This window comes from Ziziphus jujuba, chromosome 3, assembly GCF_031755915.1.
Source record: "Ziziphus jujuba cultivar Dongzao chromosome 3, ASM3175591v1".
NCBI lineage: Eukaryota > Viridiplantae > Streptophyta > Magnoliopsida > Rosales > Rhamnaceae > Ziziphus > Ziziphus jujuba.
The window spans coordinates 20039298-20049907 of NC_083381.1; the positions used below are offsets into that span (position 1 = coordinate 20039298).

Genomic DNA, 10610 nt, shown 5'->3' on the forward strand with positions numbered 1-10610 from the left:
TGGACTCAGAGGACCCAAAATAGGGGGAGAGGAGGTTTAATTCGGACTGGGCTGGCCGGAATACGGCGAAATCGCCGGAAAAATTTCAACCGCCGCCGCGACTTCACCGGCCCGATCTGGGCGCGTCGCTGGCCGGCCGGTAGCCAAATTTGGCTGGTGAACTCGCCGGCGTGTGGGCTTGGACGGTGGCCGGAAAAAGTGCAGCAAGGAGAGAGAGAGAGACGGTCGGTGGGGAGGAAGAAAGAAAGAAAGGAAGAAGAAGAAGAAGGAGAGGAAGAAAGGAATCGGGCCCCGCTGGCCTTTTTTCCCACGTGGGGAAAGGAAAAAAAAGAAAAAAGAAAAAGAAAAAGAAAAAGGAAAATAAAAAGAAATAAATTCAAATTAATTAAATAATATTAATAATAATATTATTATTTAAAATAATAATAAAAATAATTTGATTTTAAACATGGTTGACATGTGGCATTTCACCATGGTGACACATGGTCACCTTCATTAAGTCACACGTGGCACCTCGTTACGCGTTTAAAAATAATATTAAAATAATACGGTGTTTGAAAAACTCTACAGGTCCATAACTTTCAAACCATATGTCCAAATCGGAGATGCCGCTAGTCTACGGACTCGTATCGACGAGCACTTTACAACCATGTATGAGTCAAAGCTCAACCTTGCATGAATAAAAAGTCAACTTGGGTACCCCTTGGACAGTTTGAACCTCAACTTGTTTTGCTCATAACTTTCAGACCGTAGCTCCGTTTTCAACGTGCTACTAGTCTACGAACTCGTGCCAACGTGTACTTTGTAACGGTACCTCAGTCAACCTAGAATTCCAACCAGAACAAAAAGTTAACTTTTGACCCCTTGGTCAACGGTCAACAGTCAACCTCGGTCAACGTGCAAAAATTCCGACATGGTTCGGGACGGGGTGTTACACAACTTACATTGTAGTTTGAAAATTTTCACATTTATGTTTATGTTTTATTTTTTTCATATTCCTTTTTTTTTTTTAGTATTCTTTTTCTTATAAATTATTCTCTTTCAATATTAATTCTATTACGTTAAAACCTCTTTACCGATATTGCTCTAGATTTTATGTATCTCACCTTTTATTTCAAAGACTTTCATTGATTTGTGTCCTTCTTTTTTTTTTTTAACGTAAATTAAATGTCCAGATTATATTTCTTATTGCCCATGCTTAGTATCCAATATTTCCACAGTAGAAACAAGACTTCCAGCAAGCATAAAATTCTTGCAAGTTACAAAAAATCTCTCTCTCTATGTATATATATGCAAAAAGAATTATATCTGTATTTTCATTATTAGGTTGGTTTAGAGTTTCCGACAAGGAGATTAAGTAAGCTGTACTCCAGGTAAGTATTGTAGACATTTTTCTTGTTATAAATCTGAATTTTTTTTTAATTTTTTTTTCATGTGATTAATTAATATTGTTATTAGTATGTAATTAATTATTATTGTTTGACTAATTATTATTGTTTTTTTCATCAATGTTATAAGACAAGAAAACTTGCTCCAATAGGATATTTAAGTCCATGAATGATGCATATTTCGAAGAACAATTATTCTATCCTATGTTTGACTTCTTCAATACTAGAATTGAGAGAGTTAAAGAAGATCCACTTTTGAAAGGTTCGGAGAGGAAAAAGCCAATGAAAAAATATTATTCAGAAAATCTTGGAAAACAAAGCATAGGATAGAAGGATTGTTCTTTAAAAAATATTCTTGGATTAATATTGATTTAATCCTAGATAAATAGACTTTTTGTTTAAAAAAATAAAATTTAAAAAATTTGAAGTAATATGCATGACTTTGTATTTTCTTATCTCTGATTTATATCACATGAAGGTAATATATATTTGAATTTATTTATTCATTGTCGTCTCAAGTATAAGTGATACTTTTTCCTATTTATGCGGTTTTCAGTTAATTTTTTTTCAGTTAATTTATTATTTTGTTTTTATTTTATTTTTGGATTAGTAGGATTTGAATGATGCTGTTTTATTTATTTATTTATTTTTGATATTATTGAATAGGTATTTATGATTATTAAAAGATCCATCATCGATACTATTATATAGAAATAAATATTGGCAATTTTTTTTTCTTCAAAATTATCGTCGTGACTAAGTTTAAAAATTAGCCTTGGTATATGGCTACACGGTTGGCATATTTGGTTGCTATGATCATGGGCCCGATTGTGGGCCTTATTAGGCCTCATTTATAGATTTCGAGATTCCCAATTGATTGTTGTGGACTGTGGTTTGTAGGTGAGATTTTGGTACGCGTATTGAAAGCCTTCTAAGGAAATTTACCCCTTTGGTTTCAATATTTTTTGTTTTGCCCTTTTATTTTTCAATATTCCTAAATTATCCTTTCAAAAGAAAGAATTAATGAAAGGGCATGTGTATTCTCTTTTTCCCCTGAACCTGAACGACATGAACGGAGCACAAAGAAAAGAGGAAGAGAAAGTGAGACAGAATGGCGAACAGAGCTTGGGAGAGAGATGATTTGTGTAATGGGTAATGCAAATTTTAAAGTCTTTAAACTCAAGAGCGAGGGAAAATGACTTATTCTGGGAAGATCATTAGCTTGACTCTCTAATCCTTAAAGAGGAAGAGACCCATGTCTGTTTCAGCGATTTGAGCTCGAATGGTGCTTCATTGATGGCTCGGAAAGAATTTGTGGACTGGATTTTGACTGTTAAGGCGCACTATAGGTTTTCTGCTGTGGCCGTTGTTCTTGCCATGAACATCTCCCGTAGAAGCATTCTTCATCTTCTTCTTCTTCTTCGAGCTTCGGCCTTTTCTGTAATTCTTCCAACACAAAGAAGCATTTCGGGTGAGTTTTGGTTTCATGACGAAAAAAAAAAAAAAAAAACAGATAACACTTTCTGCTTGCCTCCCCATTTCTTGTCTTTCCTGCTCTTCTTTTCTCTTTTGTTTTCCAACATTTTGTTTGAACCATGGCCATTTCGGGCTACTTTGTCCCCTGGTATCTCTTTAAATATCTGTAATTTCTCATCAATTTCTCACTTGAATTGGGTATTTTTTCAAAAAATTTCAAAAACCCACCATTTTTTTTAAGGGCATGGAAATAAGAGAAACTGTGATTTATTATTAGCACTTTTGGTATTGTGCACTTTTGGTATTTTTGCAGTCATTCAGGAAATTAGACCCAGAAGATGAGAGCATAGACTTGTATATGTGCAGAAATATTTAGGACAAATACCCTAATTTCAAATTTGAGTATACACTTGATTCAAACAACCAACTATAGAACATTGTCTGGTCATATGCATCTTCTGTCAAGTCATATAAGATCTTTAGTGATGCAGTGGTGTTTGATACAACTCATTGCTTGACTGTATTTGATATGCCACTTGGGATATGGGTTGGAATGAATAATTATGGTATGCCTTGCTTCTTTGGTTGCTTGCTTCTGTGAGAAGAAAATCTGAGGTCTTTTGATGGGCATTGAAGGTAATAGAGTGAAAGTAGAGTACAATACAAATATATTCTATTAGTCATTTTGTGTAGAAAGGAAGTGGGGTTATTGGTTATTTTGTGTAGAAATTATGATAATACAAATTTTTTTGTTAGTCAAACCATCTATTGTATGGCTTGTGGGTGTAATTGCTGTTTTGAAGGATAAGACGTGAGGTTCCTCATGCTCATGACTAAATTTTATATTGATTACTCATATGACTTTATGGAACTAGGTTGATTAATCTTTAGACAAGCATGTATTCTATCAAACTGTTCTAATAGTATCATCACCACTTGCTTATTTCCTTCTCTTTCTGTTATGAAGAGAAAACTAATTTCTACTTATACATTTGTTATGTCATTTAATTTTATTTTTCTAAAGCCTACTTAACAAATAATCTGTTTTACTATTTGTGAAAATATTAGTCATCTTTGTAAAAGTCATAAACTTCATATTTCATTTGATTATTGTAATGTTTTACGCTTTGATATGTTATTTTGCAGTTGGGTTACACATTATTGATTGATATTTATCATTCTCTTGTTTCATTTGGATATGTTATTTTGCAGTTGGGTTAAACATTATTGATAAATATTTATCATTCTCTTGTTTTTGATTGGATATTTTTTAGTGTTGACGAGTTAAGGAAGCTTTTATTTGACAAGGATGCATACCATCAATTTTTACTTTCGCTCGATCAAGTTAAAATTCAAAATAATGTACGTACATAAGCTTTTTCTCTTATTTGGGAATCTGTCTATAGTACTTAAGTGCATAAAGTGTATGCATCAACCCCTTTTTAAAATGCTTGTTAGTGAATATTGGGTATTGTGCTAATACAATGACTTTTGTGCTTGATTTATATGGTTTATTAATGAGCATGGTGGTTTATGCCTTCCCAATATATAGTAGTTTCGCTATTGTGATACTTGAGTCTATGTTCTGATTATTTTTCCTAGATATTTTTTTGCAACTTGACAATTATCATCTTAGAGATGAAATTCGCAAAGAAACACTGCAGCTAGCTAGTTATTCTTTTCTTGTTATCTACTAGTTTTTGTTATATCAGTCATGCACAATTGGATTATGCATGGAGATATCTGCTAGTTCTTTTTTTTTTTTTTTAATTATATATATATCAGTCCAGCACAATTGAATTATGCATGGAGAAACAGATCCTGAATTTATTTAAACTCACAGGGGAGAATTTGGAAAATGAACCACGCATTATGGAGCTCAGAAATCAGGTAATATTTATCTTGCTTTCTTTAGGTAGTGCGAATTTATTGTGTTGATTGTGAAACATTTTCTCCTGTTTGTATGGTCACAGTGCAGAATTATTAGAACAACAGAGTTGGCTGCTACATAGGAGAAGCTACATGAGCTTGAGAGACAAAAGGAAGAAATGTTGAGGTTCGATTCCCTTGCTTCCCTTCTCCAAAGGCTTCCAGGTATAGAATATGATAATTTATAGTTGGAAATCTACATTGTGTAGTTTCTTTGTGCTCAAGCACATGTTTTATTCTATTGTTTCGTACCTAGTGGCTATGCTTAAACATAAAAGAATTAATGTAGAGAAGCCAAATTTGATAATAAGCTACTTTATCTTAATTACTTTTAACCTTTATTTTACTGGTGTTTGTTTACAGATGCAATGAACAAAACCGATGAGGAATCTGAAAATCTGCACAAGCAGCTTCTTGATAGGGAGATCGAGCTCGGTCCTTTTGTGCAGATATACAAGAAGCTTCACACCACTTAAGCGAGCACTCATTCATCTTGCAGCTAAAACAAATTCACTTAGTTGAATTGATATTATAGAAAGATATATACTTGGAACACACTGAAATCTTACTTGCAATTTCAATGCATTGGCTAGATAAACATGATTGTCTGTGTATTATTTGGTTAAATATTTTCTCTTTGCTAGTATATCAGTTTTGACAGCACTTGTTCATGTACGTTCAACATTCATCGTGGTATAGTATTGTAAAGTTACAATTTTATCAGTTTTTGCCATAATTACATTTACATTTATGATTTTTAACTTGAAAAAGTAGACGGATGCAGTTTATTGCATGTTTGATAACATATCATTCCGTGTTCAGTTTTTGGTTCAGTTGTTTGTATGTTTCTTACTATTGCATGGATGATATTACTGCCCAATGGTAATGACCGATGCATCGTCGGTAATTGACATTTGTACACCGTTGTAAAAAAATCACCACAATTCCATCCGGCAACTTCAATCATGTGTGTTCCAACCAATAACATGCTAAATGTAGCCTTATTAATGATAAATTCTGACAAAGTAAGTGATCAAACGGCATTAAAAAATGACAACGTTCAATTTGTTTTTTATTCAAAAATTACCGAAGGTTTCGTCGGTAATTACCGAAACCCTTATGGCAATCACATTTTACCAATTTTTTGGGCCCCACAAGTCCCCTTACGTGTGTTAAATGAAAAAACATGCAACATATGGATTATAAAATGATCTTAAGGAGAGAAAATCCCAAAATTGCTTAAAAATTTCTCAAATTGGCCAAAAAATTATGATGACTGTAGACTTTCGGTAATTCCAGATGAAATCTTCGGTAACCAACATATACCTTGTGGAACAATTACCGAAGATTTCGTCGGTAATTACCGAAACCCCTAAAGCAATCACATTTTACCAATTTTTTGGGCCCCACAAGTCCCCTTACATGTGTTAAATGGAAAAACATGCAACATATGGATTATAAAATGATCTTAAGAAGAGAAAATCCCAAAATTGCTTAAAAATTTCTCAAATTTTCCAAAAAAATACGATGACTGTACACTTTCGGTAATTCCCGATGAAACCGTCGATAACCAACACATACCCTTTGGAAAAATTACCGAAGGTTTCGTCGGTAATTACCGAAACACCTATGGTAATCACATTTTACCAATTTTTTGGGCCCCACAAGTCCTATAATGTGTGTCAAATGCAAAAACATGCAAAATATCGATTCTAAAATTATCCTAAGGAGAGACAATCCCAAAATTGCTTAAAAATTTCTCAAATTTTCCAAAAAAATACGATGACTGTACACTTTCGGTAATTCCCGATGAAACCGTCGGTAACCAACACATACCCTCTGGAAAAATTACCGAAGGTTTCATCGGTAATTATCGAAACACCTATGGTAATCACATTTTACCAATTTTTTGGGCCCCACAAGTCCCGTAATGTGTGTTAAATGCAAAAACATGCAAAATATGAATTCTAAAATTATCCTAAGGAGAGAAAATCCCAAAATTGCTTAAAAATTTCTCAAAATTTCCAAAAGAAATACGATGACTGTACACTTTCGGTAATTCCCGATGAAACCGTCGGTAACCAACACATACCCTCTGGAAAAATTACCGAAGGCCCTACAGTAATCACATTTGACAAATTTTTTGGTCCCCACAAGTCCCTTAATGTATGTTAAATGCAACAACATGCAAAATATATATTTTTCAATGATACCAAGAATAAAAAACCCCAAACATTATGAAAAAGTTCTCAAATTGGCCAAAAAACTTGATTACCGTAGGGCCTTCGGTAATGAAACCTACGGTAATAGATTTATACTTTCTGGAAATATTACCGATGGTTTTATTGGTAATTATTGAAGGCCCTACGGTAATCAAGTATTTTTTGCCAATTTGAGAACTTTTTCCTAACGTTTGGGATTTTTTCTTCTTCGTATCATTGAAAAATGTATATTTTGCATGTTGTTGCATTTAACACACATTAAGAGACTTGTGGGGGCCAAAAAAGTTGTCAAATGTGATTACTGTAGGGCCTTCGGTAATTACCGATGAAATCGTCGGTAATTTTTCCAGCAAGTTTAAACTGATTACCGTAGGTTTCATAGGTAATTACCGAAGGCCCTACGGTAATCATGTTTTTTTGCCAATTTGAAATTTTTTTTCTAACTTTTGGGGTTTTTCTCCTTAGAATCATTGAAGAATATATATTTTGCATGTTTTTGCATTTAACACACATTAGGAGACTTGTGGGGGCCAAAAAAGTTGTCAAATGTACCGTAGAGCCTTCGGTAATTACCGATGAAATCTTTGGTAAATTTTCTAGCCAGTTTAAATGGATTACCATAGGTTTCATCCGTAATTACCGAAGCCCCTACAGTAATCAAGTATTTTTTGCCAATTTGAGAACTTTTTCCTAACATTTGGGATTTTTTCTTCTTAGAATCATTGAAGAACGTATATTTTGCATATTGTTGCATTTGACACTCATTAGGGGACTTTTGGGGGCCAAAAAATTGATAAAATACGATTAACACTGGAGTTTCGGTAATTACCGATGAAACTTACGGTAATCAAATTTTTTTGCCAATTTGAGAACTTTTTCCAAACTTTTGGGGTTTTTTCTGTTTAGGGTCAGTGATGAATGTATATTTTGCATGTTTTTGTCGGAAACACGCATTAATGGACTCTTTGGAGTCAAAAAATATGTGAATTGATGTTACCGAAAGCGTATCGGTAATCATCTTTGTTTGAATTTTTATCACTACCAAGGGTCTTCTTTTCTCTTATTTTGTCAACGGTTATCATTATTAAAGCTAGATTCTGCATATTAAGATACCATTAATATAGGATGTCATAATATTAAACATACGATCTACATTGAAAATTTATTAAAGCATAAGTCACCAGCATATTTTTTTCTAAACAAGCTAATGTCTTCTGGGCCAGATAAAAGGTTCTCCTCACTGCTCTTGTATTCAATAAATTTCAAAGCGAAGACACCACAATCACCCCTACAGAATAGCATTAATGAAAACCAATCACGTGAATTTCCACACGTAAGCACAATTAAACAGCAGCAATAGAAGTGGTTGAAAATGACAACACATTCATACCCATTATCTTGGCAGGGTGCATCTTTGATCATGGTCATCGTGAATGGCTCTAAAGTGGGAAGCACTTCCGGATTCTTCTCGTAATATCCCCCATACCTCAACAGGTAAGGCAGCATATACTTAAGGCATTTCACATTGTCCAACTCTTTATCCTGGACATATTTATTTCCCATATTTGGATCATATAAATCAATATGTCGAGCCTTCAAGTCCACACATGCTGCCAACCAATGGGCACCTCCATTGTTGACAGGGATGTACACCTGAAAATTAGATCGTAACGTCATTATCCACAAATTGGGAAACTTAGTCAGAATTGTTTTAAATATATGTATAGACTTACATAATCACATCTCCACCACGGCACGCTAAGTTTGGGTGACTTCCCACGCACATAGCTACGAAGTGTCGAATCACATGAATATGTGCTTCGAGATGCCTCCCATATGGGATAACGGCTTTTGATGGATGACTGCCAAATAATTAAATAGATACAATATAAAATGTCATCAATATAACATTCATGAATAAATACCGACAGATGTATTATCACTTACCGCACCAAACTACATAAATGAATGTAAAACTTACCATCTTAGATGAGGAAGAGGAGAGTGGAACGTGCCCTAGAAGTTTGGTGGTTTCTTTCTCAGCTTTGGATTGTTGCCTAGTAGTTCGTCGAGGCTTAGAGTTGGGTGCTGATATGCTGCCACCGCGTCTCTTAGTTTGCATCTTCTTAACTCCCTTCTTCGATTGAGATCGTAAATTCCTTTTTGGTGCCATTATAAAATACAACCTATAAATGTAACTTGACAATATTAATAACTTTTTAACTACCTTTAGCCACATAGTCAACTATATATGCATATATAAATAACCATAATCCTAAATTATGAATACATAATTTATATAATTCTAAACAATACAAAATAACCATTTCAATTTAAATTGCCAATGCTGCTCATTTTCATCTACATTTAAAGTGTATATATATGTATATATAGATATATATATATATATAACTACGTATAAACAACTTAAAATAACATAAAATTTGATCAAACACATTTATTTATCCAACCAATTCCACATTTTTTATCACTTCCAAAATTAATTTATATCAGTTTTAATTTTTAAGCTTGTGCCAAACTATAAACCTTAATCAACTCCATATTTTTTTCTCCTTTTGAACCCCAAAACTCTTTATTAAAAAAAAAAAAAAGGCTGACATCATCGATTACGTTAGCAAAATGGCAAGTAGTCCGTTACACACGCAAAAACACGACACGTCGTTTCTAATTAACGACATGTCGTCTTAATAGGACAACGTGTTGTAAGGATGGCCGACCGAACGACATGTCGTTAGTAAAATACGACACGTCGTTCGCTTCTCCTTCAACCTCCAGCCGGTCGACCCTAACCCGCCTGAACCGGGTCTCGTACCCGAATTACGACCCGGAATTTTCTCCCACCTCCGGCCACCGTTTCAAGCCAAATCGGTCCCCTTTTTTTCGTCTTTTCATTTCCTACTGATACCCAGTGTCAATCTATCCTAAAACTTAGATTTTAATAACTTCCATATAAAAACCTTAATCTAACATAAATTTTTAACCAGTTTTAAACATCAATAAAGCAATTCACATTCCTAAACATATCACATTGTACTCAAAAAATGTTATATATTCTTAAAATTCTAAGTATTTGATGTAAATATGAAATCCACAATATATATACATCACACACGGCAATAAAAAAAAAAAAAATAACTGATGATGCTTATAAGTGGATTAAAAAATAGAAAAAAAATAGATTTTTGTTTTTTAGTTGAAAAGTTAAAAGGATTCTTCGTGGTGTGGGATGTGGGATATGATGTGTAATGGGGTGAAGTAAAAGTTTTTTGTAGAAATAGATTGGAAATTAATATAACAGGATATGAATGTCTTTTAAAATTATTTTAAGGTTATAATTGATATTAAAGGGTAGAAAAAAAAAAATGAAAGAGAGGGGGTATATTTCGTTACCGCCTTGCCAAGGAGGGTAAAGGGCCAAATTCCCCTAATCTTTTATCAAGATGCATGATTTAACCCAGTTGTAATTAACCAGCCGTTTATGAGCTTCATTCTAATTGAATATATATATATATATATATAAATTGTAGTTGTTGGATTAACCATGGATGCTAGTGTCACTATGTTAATTTTCCAG

General features: G+C 33.6%; 1 pseudogene; it reads left to right on the top strand.

Annotated features, from left to right (window-relative positions):
* Positions 1 to 2409: 2409 nt before the first annotated feature.
* LOC132803072 (vacuolar protein-sorting-associated protein 37 homolog 1-like) lies at positions 2410 to 5554 on the top strand (annotated as a pseudogene).
* Positions 5555 to 10610: the final 5056 nt, after the last annotated feature.